The sequence below is a fragment of the Octopus bimaculoides genome, chromosome 3 (assembly GCF_046866305.1).
Source record: "Octopus bimaculoides isolate indiv1 chromosome 3, ASM4686630v1, whole genome shotgun sequence".
NCBI lineage: Eukaryota > Metazoa > Mollusca > Cephalopoda > Octopoda > Octopodidae > Octopus > Octopus bimaculoides.
Window position 1 is genome coordinate 102,942,940 of NC_142930.1, and position 22,263 is coordinate 102,965,202.

Sequence of the window (22,263 nt, forward strand, 5' to 3'; positions counted from 1 at the left end):
AAGTTTTCTTCATTGTACCTTTGCAAAAATGCGAAAAATGGATATTTTTTCAAAGTTTTACACAATTTTCTTGGGAATCAGAGGCTTCAAGGCAGTGCAAGATATTTGCCTGAAATGTCGCAACATGGCGGTCCTTTTGACACAAAAATTATAAAAATCGGACGTTCCTGTAAAACCTTTTCGCGCGTGCAACTTTTGCCTTTTTTTTGCAACAAGTGTGTGTGTGTATGTGTGGGAGGTCCCTTCACTTTTATCGATTTTTCTCCTATAAGTGAGTATCTTTAGGCATCGGTAATGCGGCAGTGACATGCCTGGGTAAATTTGCCATTTAATAAAAAAAAAATCATCAAAATCGGATGAACAATGTGGAAACGCATAAAAAGCACACACGCACACACATACACACACAAACACACACACACACATTTTGAGTTTTATAGATATAGATAAATTGAAATTATTCATGTGTGTGTGCACCCGCACCACATATACACACATTCACAAACTCACACACACACACTCACTTGTACGCCCACACGCACATAAATTGTATCAATAGATATAAGAACAGGACCCGAGTCACAGAAAACACGCGTTTCTGAATGTCAATAAGAAGTAAAAGGGTGAATTGCTAAATCTATTGTTTTCTTCTTTAAATTAATTGAATAAATCTCACTAAATTAACAACGTCAGTTACCTATCTTTGACAGGTATAACGTCATTATTTGCTACATATATAGTTAATTGGATCATGTGCAGAGATAGTTTTTTTTATTATTTTCCTTGGTTATAATTAGTAAAATGTCCGTTATCTTAATCTGTATTCTGCTGTTAATTTTCTACTCCACGCAAGATAACTACTAGCATTTTCCCGATAATAGTATATACAAAAGAATTGACTGTAACTTACGATTGACACAGTGCAGCTAATAAGGCGAGAGGAAGATATTTTACTTGCATTTGTTTCGGTCGCATACCTGTTCAACAAAATCTATATATATAGATAGATGCATGCATACATACATGCATACATACGAGCGTGCATACATGCATGTATGCATGCATACATACATACATACATACATACATACATACATACATACATTCATACCAATCTTAAGAAATTACGCTTCTCAAGACCAAAATGAAGACTGATTCGAAGACTACAGATCCAATCCATCATTGGAACTAAAAATCTGTAAAACTTTCCAGAAGTTTATAATTTAAATATATATGAGCATATCTAGCTATGCAACTATATGCATGAGAATACATGCAGAAAACAAAACATACAAATCTGCACATATACATATATATATATGCATGCATACATACATACACACATACATACATACATACATACATGCATGCATACATACACACATACATACATACATACATACATACATAGTACATACATACATACATACATATATACAAAACCCTGCTGATGTTGAAATTCTAATGAAGGAGCCTTAGGATTTAGGTTAGAAACCAGCTCTTTATCTATTGGCAAGAAATCTTGAAATAAAACTGAACAAGGACATGCATACACGATGGCCATTTCCTCGTTCTCGAGTATAAAATGGGAATGCCGGTACCTTCAGCCATACCTGTGCATAATGCTTTTTAAAGTGATGAGAGGCTTTGGACACACCCAATCCCACTCTCTACACAATGATAATAGATATCCCAAAAAGAACCAAGCAACCCCATTGGCTGCCATTGAGTCGCGGGATTTTAATTATAGTTTTATTCTTCTAAAGTGATCCCCTAACAAAACTAGGTATCACTCACTCTCGCTGTCCATAAGAAATAGTAGGAACGAACTTATGTACCCAATATTGGCTGGCCGTTGACATTAACGAGTTCCTCCACTCTCTCTCTCTCTCTCTCTCTCTCTCTCTCTCTCTCTCTCTCTCTCTATATATATATATATATATATATATATATATATATATAAATTGGAAATGTAAAAATATATTGGAAACGTATATACTTACATAGATACATAGATACATAGATACATACATACATACATACACACATACACATATATATGTATAAAGGTCACAGATGAGATCCAGGTATTCTCTGTATAGAAAACATTTATTAGTGCTCAAAAGACTCAAACTTAGACTCAGAAGTATTTGCAGGGGATCATCCCACAAGGTAAAGAAAGGCTATAAGAGGGATCAGGTTGAGTGGGTTAGAAGCAATTATTAGGATAACCAAATTAGACACATCAATTATATTAAATATATTATGTATATCAAATACAAAAGATGTATATAAGTATACATGCAAAACGAGAGAAAGCAAAAGGTGGAAAGTTTCAGATGACGAATGATGAATATATATATATATATATATATATATATATATATATATATATATATATATACACACACACACACACACACACACACACACACACACACACACACACACATATATATATATATATATATATATATATATATATATATATATATATAGGTTCAAATTACACAGTACAAATGACAGAGAAATTTAAACGGTGTGGAATAAAGGTATTATGAGTGCAACATCTGTATCTCGTGGCTCCATAATAACGTTGGTAGATTTAGTCCATCACAAAATGCATTTAACATAGAATGAGACGAGTCTCCTTCATTAAAGCAGAGATCTTACATTTGAGGTCTTAATACTGAGAAGTTCAAAGATTGAATGATTAAATGTGGAGTGCTAAGTGAATTAGAGGAGGGACTGGGGGTATTAGGACGGAATGATGAGAGGAGAAAAAACAGTTCAAGAAGAGTGAGGGGCTAATAATGAGGTCAGTAAGGGAGAGGTAATAAATGGGGGGAGTAGGAAGGTGAATAGGAGGGTGGGGTCGATAGTATATGAATGGTAGTCTACTGTGTTGAGTTTCTTAAAGTGTAGGGATGAAAGCTATACAATTATTGGTTGAGATAGTGAAAAAAGGAATGGCAAATACTTGCCATTCCTTTACTAGCCTCATTATTAAACCCTTACTCTTCTTAAACTATCTTTTCTCCTCTCATCATTCCCTGTCACGGTACCCCCCTCCAGTTCCCCCTCCAATACACTTAGTTCTCCACATTTAAACATTCCATCTTTGAACTTCTCTGCGTTTAGACCTGAAATGTAAGATCCTCTCTACCTTGAGGAAGGAGGATCATCTTATCCTATGTTAAATGCATCCATACAGCCGCATTATGGACTAAATCTACCAGCATTATTATGGTTCGCTGAGCCAACAGAAAGAGCTTTTGGACTCATAATACCTTTACTCCACACCCTCTAAATTTCTGTCATGTGTACTCTGTGTAAGCTGGGACTATTTATATAAATATATACATATTAATACATATAAACGCATCATCTGAAAGTTTCCACCTTTTGCATTCTCTCGTTTTGCATATATACTGATGTACTTAATGTAGTTAATCTATTTAATGTATCTAATTTGTTTATCTCAATAATTGCTTCTACACACGCATACTAAGACACACATACACATATCTAGTAAATGAGAAACTATTCATCCTATAAAGGTGTATGCGCCTGCGCGCGGTTGCACATGAACACAAACACACACCACATACACATATATATATGAGTGTATGTGGTGTGTGTGTATGTGTTCATGTGCAACGTCACGCACGCGCATACACCTTTATAGAATGGATAGTTTCTCATTTACTAGAAAGAAACCATGTCTGATATTTCACTAGGAGAACTGAAATCCATTATTCATGAAATGTTTATGAATAATTTCCTGTATTCAATATATTTAAATGTTTTAGCGAATCGTACAGATGTCCGGACTGTATTGCGCCAAAATTGATGCTTTAGTGAATCCCAGGAACATTCTGACTAGAATTCAAATCATTCGAAGGTCAACATTATCATTTTTTCTCTTTGGAGCGTCGATAAATTACGTATTGTCATTACACTGTGATCGGTGCTATCGATTTTTACCTCCAACCTTCTTTAAAATTGACCTTTATCATTGTCGAAAGAAATTAATATATTTACATATTTGTGGAAATGTCAGCAATAAACATGAGAAAATAACTGATTTGAGAAACGGAGTTTCATCTTTGCGACAAATTTTGTTCGAAAGAGTGATATGAGAAACAAATGTGGAAGATTGATAATAATATAAAACGAAAGCTTCAGTATTGTATTTCTTTACTATTGTTATTGTATAAAAAGAACTTGTTAAAATACTATCACATCGAAAAGAACCTAATCCCAACGCGTATAGATATTTATCATATACTCTCAAGTTAAAAACACATTAAAACTGTGCATACCTGTACGGCTTACCAGATATATTTCTGATTTTAGTGTTAACTGTAATTAGAATTTGTGTTAGCTTTTTTTTCTTCCTTTTTTTCACTCTTTTCTTTCACTGTATCAACATGAGAAGACGAATGTATCTGACAATCAATCATTAGTGAAGCATTATGAGCTCATTTCTGTTTGCACAAGACGTCAGATTATAGACTCCTGTTTACATAGATTTCTTGAGAAATCCTTCATCTCAACTTCAAATATATTCTTTGAGAATTGCACTCAGCGATATGTTTGTTTCTTCATGTCATCTCTGTGAAGAAATCAACATCGAGGTTTACCTCCGGGTAGACAGACCGCAATTTCTGTGTCTTTAGGAGTTCGTTTGTCATAATTTTACTAGCATTTAGATATAGCGTATGACGTCGGACACTACTATATTTGGGTAGTCAGTTCAAATATTTCAAAATGGCATATCATGCAAGTATATTTGTTCCTCAGAGACCTTAAGTTAATATCTTTGTTTTCGGTTATGGCAAAGGTGAGTAAGTGCGTGAATGTGTATGTCTTTCTAAATAGGCACATATCCATTATTATATACTTATGAACACACATACACATACTGACATACATACGCAAATGTGTGTGTGTGTGTGTGTGTGTGTGTGTGTGTGTGTGTGTGTGTGTGTGTGTTTGTGTGTATGCGCATGCGTGTGTGTGCGTGTTTGTACATGTACATATATACAAACACATTTATAGGAATAGTTTTTTAGTGCATACAACATAGCTTGTGCAGAAAACTGTTGACAATATTAACGATTTTGACTAAGAAATAATACCAGGTTGCAAAATAGATTTGAAAAAGTAAAGCATTTTCACTTTGCAACTTTTGACGTCGAAACGAGTTTCATTATTGTTGGGAAAGAGGGAGAGAGAGAGAGAGAGAGAGAGAGAGGAGAGAGAGAGAGAGAGAGAGAGAGAGAGAGAGAGAGAGAGAGAGAGAGAGAGAGAGAAGGTAATGATGAAATCCTAAAATGTCTGAACTTTGATATAGGCAATGTCATAAACATTTACAACTTAAATTTCATTTACAAAGTTCAAATTTACCCTATAAAACATCCATCACAGCTGCAATGTGTATAAAATTTGGTCGTTACGTAAGTACATCCATTTAAATAGAGCAGAGAGTATAACCGATTAAATATATCCCATACGCCTTATTTTTCGACCATGTACAGATGAAATAGCAAATTTGACCTTAGCGGTATTTGAATTAAGAAAAATAAGGACCGCAAATAAATATCTTAAGGCATTTTAACCTAATCTATTTTCAAACCGCCAAATGCGATATTATTACCTAATAATTTCTTTTGTGTGGAATTTGATTTATTGGCGGATGCAAGAAATCTGAAATACAAGTAGACTCCTTGACATATTAGATGACTATATATTTCACTGAAGACTCATTTTCAAGCTAACTCTAATCTGAAGCACATACTTGACTGACGATTATAAACAAGAATGTTTTAAGCACGAAATTCTAGATTGTCTGTCATTCTATATTATAAGATACAATAATACTGAAAAAATAGATTTATCCTTCCCTGTATATCAGCAAATAGATTTTGTACTGAACAATTATCACTAATCAAACGATAAAATTTAGTTTACGGATACAATGTGTATGTGCCACGTTCGTGTGCATGTGCTGCTATCTATCTATCTATCTATCTATCTATCTATCTATCTATCTATCTATATCTATCTCTATGGACAGACGGTAGACGTGTCGGCTCCGTAAGTTTTGCCTTTTTTAAGTTTTAAAAAGTTTGTTTGTAAAGTTTATTTTATATAGAAAGTTGTATAACAACTTATAGACTCTCTGGTGCAAGTTTTTTGCAACGGAAATCTGCCCTGTGTGGCACATTTCCAGGTTTTAAAAATCAATTTCGGCTTTCTAGCCATTTTTATTTTGAGACGATGGCGTCTTCTAGCCATGAAAAATTTCGTCAAACGAACGCTGAATTTTGCAGTGTTTCGTTCGAAAAAGAATTTCCTAGTCTTCCTTCCTCACAGTTAAACGAGAGAATGGAGAAAAAGAAAAAAGAATTCACACACACAGATGCAAGTGTTAACTTGAAAGTTAACACCGCCACCACCACCACCAACAACAACAAAAACAAAACTGTAACCAAAGTTACAAAACAGAACACAGACGATGTCTCCAAAGTATCTGATGTCAACACCATTTCTGCTGACGCCATCATCACCACCACCAACAACAATAACGACAACAACAACAACAACAGCAGCAGCAGCAGCGACAGTTCAACTCAACCTTTGCTCTCTTCACTAGCAGCAAGCGAAAGAGAGGAAGGAAAAATGAATACAAGCCACAACACCACTGACACAGTCACAAATACCACATCTGCCACCAATACCAGTGCCAGCACCAGCAACAACATAACAACAATAACAAAAACAAAAACTTTGCTGAAGCTTTGAAGCAAAGTGAAACTGTTGTGTCCTACACAACAAAAGAAATAATAGAAATGAGAAAATTAATCACCAAAGAAAGCGGTGAAATACACTTAAACATACCACAACACATTAGAGGAAACAAATAGAAAAACAATAATATATAAAATAATAAACACTAAAAATAGAAGGCCGGAACAGGCCAGTATAGACAGAATTCAAAAATGTTTGCAATCAATTTGGGATAAAAAATCATATATTACTTGGTATAGATTTGCACAGGTACAGGTGATTATTCGAAATGAAGAATTGGCGAAGAGGTATTCAACGCCAACTCTTCACACACCAGAAATAAGAATGTTACCCAGTTACCTTGGCCAAAAGGTAACAAAGGTAACAATAAAGCACGCACCTCCAACAATAGACACACTATGGTTGATATCGGCCATATGTGTCGACATGGACAACATAAACATACTTAAAATAAACGTTGGAGAAAGCAACTGGACGGGAAAAAACATACAAATCCTGTTCCACACAAACGAACAAGAAATAAAAAAAATCCCACCATACATCCGTTTGGCAACAAATCAAAAGTTACATATAGTGGTAGAGGGCAGGCGGCCTCGCTGTTACTTATGCGACAGCGAGGCACACCTCAAAAAGGAGTGTCCGACTGCCCGAAAAACACAACAACAACAAGAACTAACTAAACACATAAAAAAGCCTTGCTGCCCACACCACCATCCACACAAAAAACAACAAAAGCAACATTAACAACACCAACGAAAGAAAATACAACAAAAACTGCAAAATTAACAAAGACGAAAAAAGAAAAGACAATACAAAAACTGATACCCCTTCCCTCACATAACTTACACCACAACCAAAAATTCAACAACCAACAACAACAAAAACAACAACACAACCACTTACACAAGCAAACACAGATCCATACAACATGCCCCTACCTCCTTCCGATTCATCAGAGTTTTCATCTGAAGACGAGTCAAGTAATGAGGAATGGAAAATAGCCCAAAAAGGAAGGAGGAAGAGGAGCAAAAAAAGAAAAACGAACAACAACAAAGCAGGGAGATTCACATCTCTCGAAAACACTCCCAACTCCTACATGATAGACACCCATAATAACACACCAAAAACAATGTTAACAGCAATAGACACTACAAACACAGAGCTGATGAAATACATCAACTCTAAAACAAACATCACAAATAACGACATCAAAACAAACAACCACCCACGCACAACACCGCCAAAACACATTAAAATTTATCATGTAACACCAGCATTACACCACAAAATAAATCCCTCTACCCCAATGCGGTAGGGGGATGTCAAAAATATTTGTGCAAGAAATTGTACAATAGCCTCCTTGGTGAAAAATCCAAGGAGGAAACAAAATTTCGAACGGTAAGTAACTCACTGTTCCTTTTGTTTTGTCCTTTAAAGCACATATTTAAATAGAATCATGGCGAAGATTGGTTGTGTGAATGTGCATGGCTTGGGGTCCCCTTGGAAACAAGGGTACCTCTTAAATGACATCAAGTCACACAATTTGGATATCATAGCCATTAGTGAGACCAGACTCCATGAACCCCGGGCCCTAAAGTCCATGTTTGGTGGACAATTTAACATTTATTTTTCTCCCTGTCTGCCGAGGATGGGCGGTAGTGGCACGGCGGTTCTTTTTGGAAAGAGTCTGGATCTCGAAGTAAAGGCGATATTCATAGACCCGGAGGGTAGACTGGTTGTGCTGGATGTCGACGGCAGCGATGGTTGCGCTTTTCGGCTGCTAGCAGTCTATCAGTCTATGTTCCTCCTTTAACAGGTCGGTCGGATTTCTTTCGATGTCTAGAGGTATTCCTGGGAACGTCTCGTCCTTTACTTTTAGTGGGGGATTGGAATGCTACCTTGGACCCGCATCTAGACTACGTAGGAAGAGACAACAATAGAAGGGGATGCAAATGCCTCAGAGACCTGCTCAGACGCTTTCAACTGTCTGATAGGTACCGACTCGAACACCCAAATGTGCCAACGTGGACATGGAGTAACCGCATTGGGTCGTCGAGATCGTATCTAGATAGGATAGTATGTAGGACAATAGATAGAGATAGCTTAGGATATCCACAATTCCACACAGTCAGCTACACGGTTCACAAACTTGTAACGTGTACGCTAGACTTAGATAAGGCACATAGGCAGGGTCCCGGTTACTGGAAACTAAACGCGCCTTTCCCGTCGAGACAAGTTTTCAGAGACCGGATTGGCACGTTAGTAAAGAGGGCCTTGACGGGAGCTATAATCAACAACAAATGGTGGCTTGCCCCCAAGAGAGCAGTAAAAGCAGAAGCAACTAGATATAGCAAGGCACTAGCCGTAGATAGAAACAGAGTAGAGGGAGAGCTAGTGAATAAGTTAGAGGAGGCATTAAGAAGCGGCACCGCATCCGACGTTTTGGCGGCGAAATTGGCCCTCGATCAACATTTCAACGCCAAACACAAAAGATGTGCTGTTAGGGCAAGGATGCACGTTCGGTCCGTCAGGGATGCCTCCTCTCGTCGCTTCTGTACGTATTGACTCTCGAGCCAATACTGCGGAAGCTGACGACGCTGAGGGGCATCCCGCGAGAGTTGGGATGCGGGACAAGCGTGTCGGCATACGCGGACGACGTCACCGTCATAGCGTCTAGCCACGAGCACATCGAGCTTGTCGGCGGGACACTGAAAGTCTACGAAGCGGTGACGGGAGCGAAAATCAACCGGGATAAGTCGGTGGGTTTGCTGCTCGGCACCTGCAGAAGCAGGCCCATACCGTCCGGCAGCGCCTCAGTAGTGGGACGGTCCGGTCAAGTTGCTCAGAGTATGGATCGGTCCGGACCTGCAAACGGAGAAGAAATGGGACGAGATAACGAGTAGGGTGGCCACTCTCTGCCGGCAATGGTCCGAGGGGAAGCTGTCCCTAAAAGGTAGGTGGCGAACGCGTACTTCGCGTCCGTCATCGAATACCGCCTGACCGTCGTGCCTTGTCCCGATCGCACCATCACCGAAATGGAGCGCATCCTCTTCCGCGTTTTGTGGAAAGGAAGCGTTCCGATGGTGAGGCGATCCGTTTGTTGCCAACACCCGCTGAAAGGAGGGCTGGGCATGACGTGGTTGATGATGCGCAGACATGCGCTGAGACTGCGACATCTCCGGCTCTACGTAGACGACGGTGAGCAGGTGTGGTCGCCGTTTGTGCGACGCGCTTTCGCGCAGCTCATCTCCATGACCGAGCTGCAGTCGTGGATCAAATAGAGGCCGAGGAATGGCGAATGGCACCGTGAGTGTCGCGCTGCTCTGCAACAACTTTGCCGTCCCGGGTCGACCTTGAGCGGCTGCATCACAACGAAGTCATTCTATAGGAGATTAGTGGAGGGCAGGTACGACTACGATCTCAGGGCGAACCTGGGCGTCGACGAGGAATACCTGACCCGCCTGTTCAGGACGACTTTGGGGCCGGGACCTATGGACAACTTCCAAAAATCCCTGGCCTGGCAGTGCTACCGAGAAGCGCTACCCGTTCGGGATAAGCTCTATAGACACGGCTCGCGAAATGCGGGGCCGACCTGCCCGAGATGCGGTCAGAGCGACGAAACCGTTCTGCACGCACTCGTGCAGCGTCCAACCATTTCGGAGCTGTGGGCTTATGTCGAACGACTGCTGTTACGTGAGGGACGAGTCGGTTTATCAACCGAGTCTATCGTCAATATCGTCACGCCTCCTTCCTTTAAACGAGAAGGAAGAGCTGTATTTATCGTACTTGTGGCTATGGCAAAAGAATGCATCTGGTGGACGCGTCTGAAAGGATTAGAGACAAATACTTTCCTCTCTGGTCAATCTCTCATCAACTTTTTAAAGTGTCACTTGAAAAGGAAGGTGAGAGTAGAGAGGCAAGTGTTGTCTAGCAAATGTTTCGAAAATAGATGGATACATGTAGCAAGAATGGCACGTATAAAAAACGAAGCCACCTTGACCATGATTCTATAAAACGTTTAAAATTTTGTAAACAGAGAGTTACTTACATTTCTTGCATAAATAAAAGGAATTTTATTTAACAAATTGTGACACTAAGGACCGAGGTTACCGTGGTCTTTTCCGTAGGTTTTTCTTTCCACGGATAACCTCCCCATTTATTGGGAAATTTTTGTAATATTTTATTTATTTATTTATTTTTTTTTGGTACATACCCCAAACGTTTTCTCGATTCCTTTTCATCGTTATCCCCATTTTATTTTTTTATTTTATTTTCGTCCCCATCGAAAAGAAAAACACATTTGTATTTTGTCCCCTCTACGTTGAGCCCTGTGTGGCTAATAAAGAAACTTATCTATCTATCTATCTATCTATCTATCTATCTATCATTCTATCTATCTATCTATCTATCTATCTATCTATCTATCCATCTATCTATCTATCTATCTATCTATCTATCTATCTATCTATCTATCTATCTAATCTATCTATTTATCTATCTATCTATCTATATACAGAGAGAGAGAGAGAGAGAGAGAGATAGAGAAAGAGAGAGAGAGAGAGAGAGAGAGAGAGAGATAGAAAGAGAGAGGGGAAAGAGGGGGAAGAAGAGAGTGTGGTGTGTGCGTACGAGTAGATGCAATCGCCTTACCTCGGTTTTCCTTTCCTCGACTGCGAGTCCGTCATGCGGTATCCGATCCTTGAAGCTTGCCCGACCCAAAGTACACCAGGAATAGCAGCTGCTTCTCCCAAACCTTCTCAAACCTAGACCGTCGCTTAATACGTCTTGTCCTGACCGCAGCCCCGTTCGAAAAGGGCACGAATCCAGATCGAGGCTCCCCTCTGCCCTTTTTCCCCTTCCGGTCGACTCGCCCTTCTGGTCAGCCTCCCCAGACACTGACGTCATACCACACGCCACCCTGATCTTAAAGATCACGTTCACACCTACTCCAATTCGAAGTCCGCCATCCAACCGGGCGGGCGCCCTACACGTCGAGATCTTCTCAAGCTAGGTGGCTCGTTTCCATCGCACTCTGCATCCGACGAAGTGGCTATCCTGCGCAGATCCAGCACGTGACGCGGCATTCCATCCACAGATACATTGTTTCTGGAAATGACCGCTGTCACTGTTCCCCTGCCCGATTGTGATGTGCAGCGTGCCTTCAGCGGCTTCACCCAAACTTCCTCCCCTACTTTCACGCCGGCGGGTCCCTTCTCTTCCTCGCAGAACTCCGGCGTCTTACAGGGATGCCTCCATTCATATTGGAACACCGCTCTGTGCGGCACAGACTCTTCCGCTTGTCCGGATCGGGGAGACATATTGTACCAGTAGACCGCTTCCAGGGGCGAAATGTGCCCCCTTTTAGCCATGGCCTTGATCGTCCGATGGTGCCTCTCAACGATTCCGTTGCCACTCGGTCTATACGCCGCTCTAAATAATCGTCGCAACTTCCACCGGTCAAGCATCTCTCTCAACGCTTCCGAACGAAACGCCGCCCCGTTGTCCATTAGCAGTTCTTCCACAGGACCCCTCTCCAAGAATATCCCGTTCAGAATGCGGGCAATCTCATCGGCAATGCCTGTCCTCAGCTCCCTCCAAATGGCCAACCGGCCCGGCCCGCAGTCGACCATGCTGAGATACATTTCCTGACGGTAGTGCGTCACATCCACAGCCAGTCTCCTCCAGTTGCACTCTACTGAGAGGTTCCCCTGCTCGTGGTGCCGAAATAGCTTGTGGTGTGTGCGTACGAGTAGATGTAATCGCCTTACCTCGGTTTTCCTTTCCTCGACTGCGAGTCCGTCTTGCGGTATCCGATCCTTGAAGCTTGCCCCGACCCAAAGTATACCAGGAATAGCAGCTGCTTCTCCCAAACCTTCCCAAACCTAGACCGTCGCTTAACACGTCTTGTCCTGACCGCAGCCCCGTTCGAAAAGGGCACGAATCCCGATCGAGGCTCCCTCTGCCCTTTTTCCCCTTCCAGTCGACTCGCCCTTCCGGTCAGCCTCCCCAGACACTGACGTCATACCACAGAGAGCTCAATGCACAGATATGTACCAGTCAAGCATACATCTTAATTCGAACAATACTGAGACAGTGTTGTTTTTCAAGTAGTTCACGAAATATCCAATTTTTTCGGATTGACGACAATAGACTACGTTACAGAAATGCAAGGGCCATTTCAAACGACTGTGGGCAACACTTTTCGAAGCACATTAAATTTATGCTGCATAGCTAACACAAACTAATAGTCTCTACTAGTTGTACAATTGTATGAAATTAACAGTTTTGGAGAGCTGTTACCTCCTCACCAGCGAGATTCATTTTTTAATGCATATAATATTCTATTTGTACGTATTCTAGGTAATTTTTACTTGAGTGGTTGCATTGTCTACACAATATATGAATAATTTAATTAATTATTTTAAATTTAATTTTTATATTTTCAATTAAAAAAAAATTTTTTAATTCATTCTAATTTTTTAATTTTTTAATCTTCTGATTTAATTAAATTTTTTAATTTAAAATTTATCTTCTACACTCTTCCACATACCCATATACATAACTTACATCCCCACATAATACAAACATATTTACCACACACACTCGTTTCGATATCTTACCTTGTGCAAAAACTCTTCACCAGCACCGACTCGCACACGCTCATACACAAGCAAATACACAAGCATATACATACACACGTACACACACACACATACATAGGTACTCACGCACATTCATACGTACACACACGAACACAAACACACACACACAGAAATACCAAAGAACTTGCAAACACATCACCTCTCCTCACGACCACTAACTACTTCTACTAACCTCTTCGCTTCGCTCCTTCACACACACATCACTCACATAAGCACAACCCCACCCCACACACATATATAAAAATCTATATATACATATACATACGTATATAAACATATGCACACACGCTCACATATAAGGATTTATCCACACGTACACAAATGCGGATATGTTCGCGTACTCACATACATACGCCATATATGAATATATGTACATACATAAACTCACACGCATATACATACATATATACACACACTTACACACACTTACACACACACACACACACACACACACACATATATATATATTGATTTAAGTAGGTACATGCATTCATGCATTGTAAACACGCGTTTACAAAGCATATATACGTAGACAGAAATACATCCCGACACATACACACACACATGGATATCGGGAAAGAGAAGCTGGAGAAAGTTCACTGATTTATTATTATTATTTCACAGTGCTAAATCTTGAAAATGCATGTTAGACCCTGTGTGGACTTCTCAGTATTTTCTCAGCATGCTGGTTTACTAGGTTTTCATTATTTAACAGGATGCACAAGGCTTCCTCAAAGCACAAGTTACATACGCCTGATAGACAAATTGGTTGGTAGCGATTAAGACAAATTGCAGTTGGGAAAGGGCGATTATTTCAATAATCAAGATTTGTTGAAAATAAATATATCATTAAGAAGAGGAGAATCTGAGTGTCTGAAGTAAAAGAACAACTCTGTATCATGATTCTGACTTAATACGCTTCGAAAGGACGACATTGTCCTACATTGCGCTCACACACACACACACACACACACACACACACACACACACACACAGAGACACACACAGACACACACACACACACACACACACACACACACACACACACACACAAACATATATATACATATATCGTGATCCTCGCTTTAGGGATGAAATATACTTTGATCCTGAAAAGAATGTCCAGAGTTTGTGATGCGATCCTAACTACGTTGGGAATGCTTCCGCCAAAGATGATCCGTCAAATATGACAGTGAATGTGAACATGTTAGCTGAGTTCCACTCATGTTTGAGGGGAGTGTGAGGTGCAGTACTGTTTTCTTGATATGAGCAGAATTTAAGGTCTTTCCTGTTTAAAGGCGCTAGTTGTCCACCAGTGGCTTTAGATGGAATGAAGTCAGATGGCGAAGCTAATATATTTCTAGATGCTTGTTGGTGGTTGTCAATCTGTTGTAGTTGCTTCTTATCAGTTAGAACAGGGTCAGAATGTTTGCTGCACTCCTTGACCTGTACAGTTTCGATTTTTCGTCTTGTTTTCAAGAATTTCGTGATTTCTTTAATTTTGATCCCAAATTGTTCTGTTCTGTTGAAAGACTGAATAGAGTTTTCGACGATTTTAGTGCACGTATTATCTTCGTAGTTGCTGAAGAGAACGTGCATTTTCTTGGGGCAATAATTTCACTTCTACACAATGTCACTTCAAAGTTTTATTGATCATGATTGGGAGGTGGGAACGAATAAGTGGTAGGTATGAAGTTAATCTATCATTTAACTTGTTATTTTATTCTGTTTTATTTTGGCTTCCGTTGGTCTGTCACATATTTTGAGGGAGTTCATGATTGCAATTCCAATTCAATATGTTAAGTCATACATGCGACAACGAGGACTCTCTCTCTCTCCCTCTCCCTCTCTCTCTCCCCCTCTCTCTCCCTATCTCTCTCTCTCTCTCTCCCTCTCTCTCTCACACACACACGTTTACTCGTTTTAACGCACATATATCTGTAAGAGAGTTTACAATCTAACCAACAGCTATTCTACTTTTTTAGGTATGGGGGTGGGATTTCAATAACAATATTAATAGTAATGTTGGTATGAAATAAGCGAATACATATCTGTGAATAAGCACACACACACACTCACACACACACACACACACACACACACATATATATATATATATATTCGTATGTGTGTGAGCGAATGTGTTTTATACAGAAAAAATATATTATGGCATATCATATTCATAACAAGACGTGGCGCATATACATAACAAAACGTGGTGTGTTCGAAGATCAATTTCTGCCGTTTAAAAGAACAGTTAGTTTTTTATTAAAATACTAGCAGAAATACCCGGCGTTGCCCGGGTTAAAGAGAATAATGAAATCTAAAAACGCCGTCTAGACTACGCATCATCTTTATATATAGAGATGTATATACACACACGCACCCAAACACACGTATATATATGTATATCAATATAAATATATGAAAGTCAATGAAGTTTCGTAAAAGAAGGTGATCATGTTGGGGTTAAAATTTCATCAACATCAAAAATATATGAATTTTCATGGGAGTTATGGCCGTTATGCAAAGAATATAATTTCCAAATTTCATAAAGATCTATTCAGTACTTTTGACGTATTTTTGGATAAGAAAACAAATGACTAATGTGTGTGTTTGTGTGCATGTGTATGTGTGTGTGATGGGTGTATATATGTATAGATATCTGTATGCATGTATATATGTATATATGTGTACATATTACATGTACATCTATATATATATATATATATACATCTACACATATGTATACATATACATGTATGCATATATATATATATATATATATATATATATATATATATATATATATATATATATATATATATATATATATATATATATATACATATACGTGTACATATACATCTATATGTATACATATACATCTCTCTTTCTCTCTCTTTCTCTCTCTCTCTCTTTCTCTCTTTCTCTCTCTCTCTGAAAGTATCTGTCATTACAGTATCGAAATGGTGTACATATACATGTATATGTATACATATACATCTCTCTCTCTCTTTCTCTCTCTCTCTCTTTCTCTCTCTCTCTTTCTCTCTCTCTCTCTTTCTCTCTTTCTCTCTCTGTGAAAGTATCTATCATTACAGTATCGAAATATGATTGTTTCAGTTAGTGGAATAGTTTCATTTTTAAAGTGAAAGTATTTGACATGAGTGTTTTTGTTTCACTTTTGACACATAATGCTTAAACAGTGGAAGAGATATTATGTTGCCGTGTGCTCGAACTCTGCAAGAAGTTAAAAATGTTTTTGACTAAAACACAACTGGAACCCTAAGTAAGGCATGTGTACAATTTGAATGAAATTGGTTGCGTAGTTCTCGAGTTTTAGGGATTCACACAGACAGACAGACAAACACACATTCTCATTTTTATATATATAGATAACTGACATAAGATTATGCATCAATTCTTCTTTTTTTGTGTAATTGATGACATATTACAGGTTATCCGATATACGTTCGAGGAGTAGTAGAATGCAGCACACAGAAAACATATCATAAATTGAGGGTGCCATATCTGTCTGTCTGTCTGCCTGCCTGTCTGTCTGCCTGTCTGTCTGTCTGTCTGTCTGTCTGCCTGACTGTCTGCCTGTCTGCCTGTCTGCCTGCCAGTCTATCTATCTATCTATCTATCTATCTATCTATCTATCTATCTACTGTCTGTATGTCTGTCTGTCTGTATCCGCATAAACACACCCACATACATAAAGAAATGGTTAGCCTGACAAAGCAAAAGGAAATATAATGTCGGCGTCGGTGTCAAAATTTACATAGTAAAACTAAATGTGAATGTTCTCCATTAATGAATAGAGTAATTCTCTAATAAATGTGAGACAATTCTTATAACGTTTTGTTTCATGTTGCTGTAGTTCAACCAGTAGGCTTAAATTAATAATCCTATATACTGTGTCCATCAAACAATGTTTATCTGTCACCAGATGGAGTCATATTTTTGATGATCTTATCTCAACGGAAAAGTAAATTTTATGTGTGTGTCTTGTCATAGATATGACTGAAGAGTTAATAGTGACCAAAAATATATTGATTGTGGAAACGTAGTAGTGCGTAATATTGGATTCAAATTTTGGCACAAACCCAGCAATTTCGAGGGAAGTTGATTCCATCAACCCTAGTGTTTAACAGGTAATTATTTCATCGACCCCGAAAGGATGAAAAGCAAAGTTGACCTCGGTGACATTTGAACTCAGAACGTAAAGCCGGAAGAACATATCGCTAAATATTTTGTCCGGCACAGTAACCATTCTGCCAGCTTACCGTCTTATCGCAATGCGTAATATTGGTTTCAACTTTTGGCGCATGGCCAAGCAACTCGTAATATTGGAAATGTCACACACTCCATTTACTTAGCATATGCATGCGAAAGAAATATATCAAATAGACACTTATGGAAAGATTTCAAATCATTTTTTGTTTGGGAATTAAATGATTTTTATACACTGTATTAACTAAATGGGAAACAAGCTTGATTAACATGAGACGGTAGGATTATTTTGAAATTTAAAAAAAAACAGTATGTCATTCGAAAAACAAAGAATTAAAAGAAATTAAAAAGTTCTTACAATCGCTAATCTCACTTCTGCTTGTTTCAAGATTCACATAATTCAGCTACAGATTCAGAGCTGCTTTAAAATATTCTATTAATCACACACTTACACACACATATAGGTGTGTGTGCATGTATTGATATATGTATGCACGTTTGTATGAGTATGTATGTATATATCTATCTATCTGTCTATCTATCTGTATATATATATATATATATATATATATATATATATATATATATATATATATATATATATATATATATATATACATACACATATCTATCTGTCTGTCTATGTATCTATCTATCTATCTATCTATCTATATATATATATATATATATATATATATATATATATATATATATACCATATATAATGTATGAAGTTGAGAATTAAGGCGTAAAAATATTTTAACAAACGGATATACACACATTGATAGCTTAAGTGAAATGAAAAGTATGTATTGTAAAAGTCGTAAGCCTAATAAAGCGTAACGTATAGACATTAACAACCCCTACCACTCCATGTGGTAAATATAAAATAACGGTATTAAAATAATGGATAAATTCAAGTAAAACTTTCTCCTAACAGTTGAGTCACAAAGTAGAAGTAATTATCAAAGCTCGTATGCTTTTCACAGCGGAATTATATGATTTCAGTACAATAGCTAAATTATAGTGAAAGTATGTTTACTAAGAATTGAAAATGTTTGGGCTTTTATGGGGGTGGGAGTGGATAACCAATAACAAAATTAACGCTGAGGAAAGGGGCTAATGTTTTAAGAAATGATGCACGATTCAATGATGTGTCAGTGATGTATCACATTATCGTAACAAGGTATTTTAACAATCACATTATTTGAAATTACAAACAGATGATTGCTTCTAATAGTAAGTGTAGATTTTAATGGCTATACATTTATGCAAGGTAAATAGAGCTTTATATAAATGGTTTGGGTGAAGAATACAACTGTGTAGCTTCAATATGTCAGAAAGTGTGCGAGGATAGGGTCTTTACAATTTTGTATATTGAAAAGATATATTTACTCAGGATGCAGATCGTACTCATAAATCAGTGACACTTAAGTCTGAATGAAACAGTCGATGTGAGGTAAATAAAGACCCAAATATATTACTACTTCCTAAATTTTTCTAGTGTTCACATCTTTAAATTAGCATTTATAATTTAAAGTAATTATAATGTACATAACCATCATAGAGACGGAAAATAGAATATACAAGAAACTTTATTGTTCACAACGATCATTTCAACGCATCTTGCATCGATCCGAAGTGGGTGGAATATTGTACAACTGGTTGTGGTGCATCCCTCAAGTGATGTTATAAGGGGGGTTCCCGATGCAGATCGCAGAACTAGGGATAATTGTATGAATATCCTGGATGACGTAAGATAGCTATCAGCGGTGAACGTGTCTCATCGGTTTACTAATGGGAACACACACAACACTTAAATATTCACTTATATATAATTAAATAATGAGGGTAGAAATTGATATTAATCAATTAAAACAAGTAGATTAGCTTATTTAAAAATCTGAAGATGAAAAATTATATTGCATACAAAATTAAGAGGAATGACCACCACATATATTTTCAATTGTCTTGCTCATTTGTACATTTTGGTGTTTTGCTGAAATCTTTCTTGTGAACACACTCTTAGTGGTAATAGCGATTTGTCGTCTATATTTAGCATATTAGGAGTTCACTTTGGTGGTCATTCCTCTTCATTTTGTACATATATATGTATATATACATATGTATATATATATATGTATATATATATATATATATATATATATATATATATATATATATATATATATATATATACGTATATGCATACATACCAGCGTATATATATAAATATTTACTGTAAATTAATAGTGAATAGCTATTTAGGTTTCCCCGCTTAAATAATCGGTAAGCCCTCTACCTGCCAATAGTTTTCCGTATGCTTATAATTACTTCTCTGGTTTTCATAAGCTGTGATAGACCGTAACGAGGGAGGACATTATCATACTTCATTCCTTCTTGTCAATTATACTATCCTTTGATTCTTGTTCTTCCGACTTTATGTTGTGAGTTCAAATGCTGCTGAGGTCGACACATACACATACAAGCTAACACAGACACATACACAGACACACACACACACACACACAGACACAGACACACACACACACGGACACACACATGTACACACACACATATGTATGTTTGTATATATATATGTGCACACACACACAAACACACACACTCACACACTCTTTCTCTCTCTCTCTCTCACACACACACACACACACAAACGCACACACACACACTCACACACACACACACACACACACACACACACACACACACACACACACTCATAAATTTAACGGAAGGAAGTCAAAAGAAGAAACAGAAAACTTACAATATACGAACATGCTCTTTCCACGTCAATTACATCCTAAAATCATTATAATTTCTAGTTTCACGCTTTTAGCGATAATATTGTTCATTTCAGTGGCGTTAGCATCAAAAAGCTGATGGAAATAATGAGCGAAGATAGTACAGGTAGTTGTTGTAAATATAAATATAGAAACAAAATAAAGGCCATTCGACTCTCAAGCAACTTCAGACAAGATATATAAAAGTAACGCAATGGAAAATGATGCCCTATATCACTGGAAGGAGAGAGGAGAGATGAAAAGTTAGACAGATGAATAGAACGAAAGGCGGAACAAAACGAACCCAGTGTTGGAGGTTAAGGAGAGCACGAGTACCAGGAGAAGCTTGACTGAACAAGTAAGCGGTCAAGTGGAGAAAGGAGGTTGGAAGGAGATACCGAGAGCAGAAAGGAGAGAGAGAGAAAACAAAGGTGAAAGGCAGAGAAAAAAGGCCGGGGTAGAGATGGAAGCAAAGTAAAAAGAGAAAGTGGCAAATAGAGAGAATGAAAGGCAGATGGAAAGTAAGAAAAAGGTGAGAGAAGAGAAATTAGAAATAATGGTAAGGTGAAAGGGGGTGCACAGAAAAATCAAGAGAGAGGTAAGGTGATGAGAGTGGAAAGATGGAAGGAAAAGGAAAAGGGAAAATATGAGAGAGGGAAGGAAGGAAAGAGAAAGACAAAGAGGAGAATAAAAAGATTCCAGAATTAGTGAAGATAAGAAGGAGCGTGGCATTGAATTGTTGTTGGCACTCCGTCGCTTACGACGTCGAGGGTTCCAGTTGATCCGATGAACGGAACAACCTGCTCGTGAAATTAACGTGCAAGTAGCTGAGCACTCCACAGACACGTGTACCCTTAACGTAGTTCTCGGGGATATTCAGCGTGACACAGTGTGACAAGGCTGGCCCTTTGAATTACAGGCACAACAGAAACAGGAAGTAAGAGTGAGAGAAAGTTGTGGTGGACGAGTACTTACAGGAGGATTTGTCACCATCCCCTGCCGGAGCATCGTAGAGCTTCAGGTGTTTTCGCTCAATCAACACTCACAACACCCGGTCTGGGAATCGAAACCACGATCCTATGACCGCGAGTCCGATGCCCTAACCACTGGGTCATTGAGCCTCCACAGGCATTAAATTAAATAATATTTAAAAAATGAACAAAAGGACGTCAAAGGAATAAACGGAAAATTTACACATTTTTCATGGAAATTCCCTTTCCACATTAGTTATCGTTCAAAAATCATTACAATTTCACACCTTTACGAAAATATTGTTAATTTTGATGGCGTCAACAGCAGAAAGCTGCTGGCAATAATAAGTGAATATCTACTGTACATTACACGCGCACAAATTGATATATGTATTTGAATACGTGTATGCATACCTACATTAATTGAAACACACACACAAGCCTACACATGTACACACTCATTTATAACTTAGTGCTCCATTAGTTTTCGCTGTACATAGGACAATATTTATAGCTTAAAGGTCGTGATTGTGCTCTTGCAAATGCATACACTGCATTTATTCATGTCACTGATGAATTTGCGCCGAAAAGTCATTAGTATAGAAACTTCTCATCTTTGCCCATTGAAAACCTATCTAAAATAAAGTTTCTACACGATTGCACCAGAGGCCCGAAATTGTCGCGTTTATCTCCTCAAATAAAGCTCACTCTTGTTAAAACAAGCATATTAAATTATATTATTCAACACTACGTGCAATGCATCTCAATTTCAGA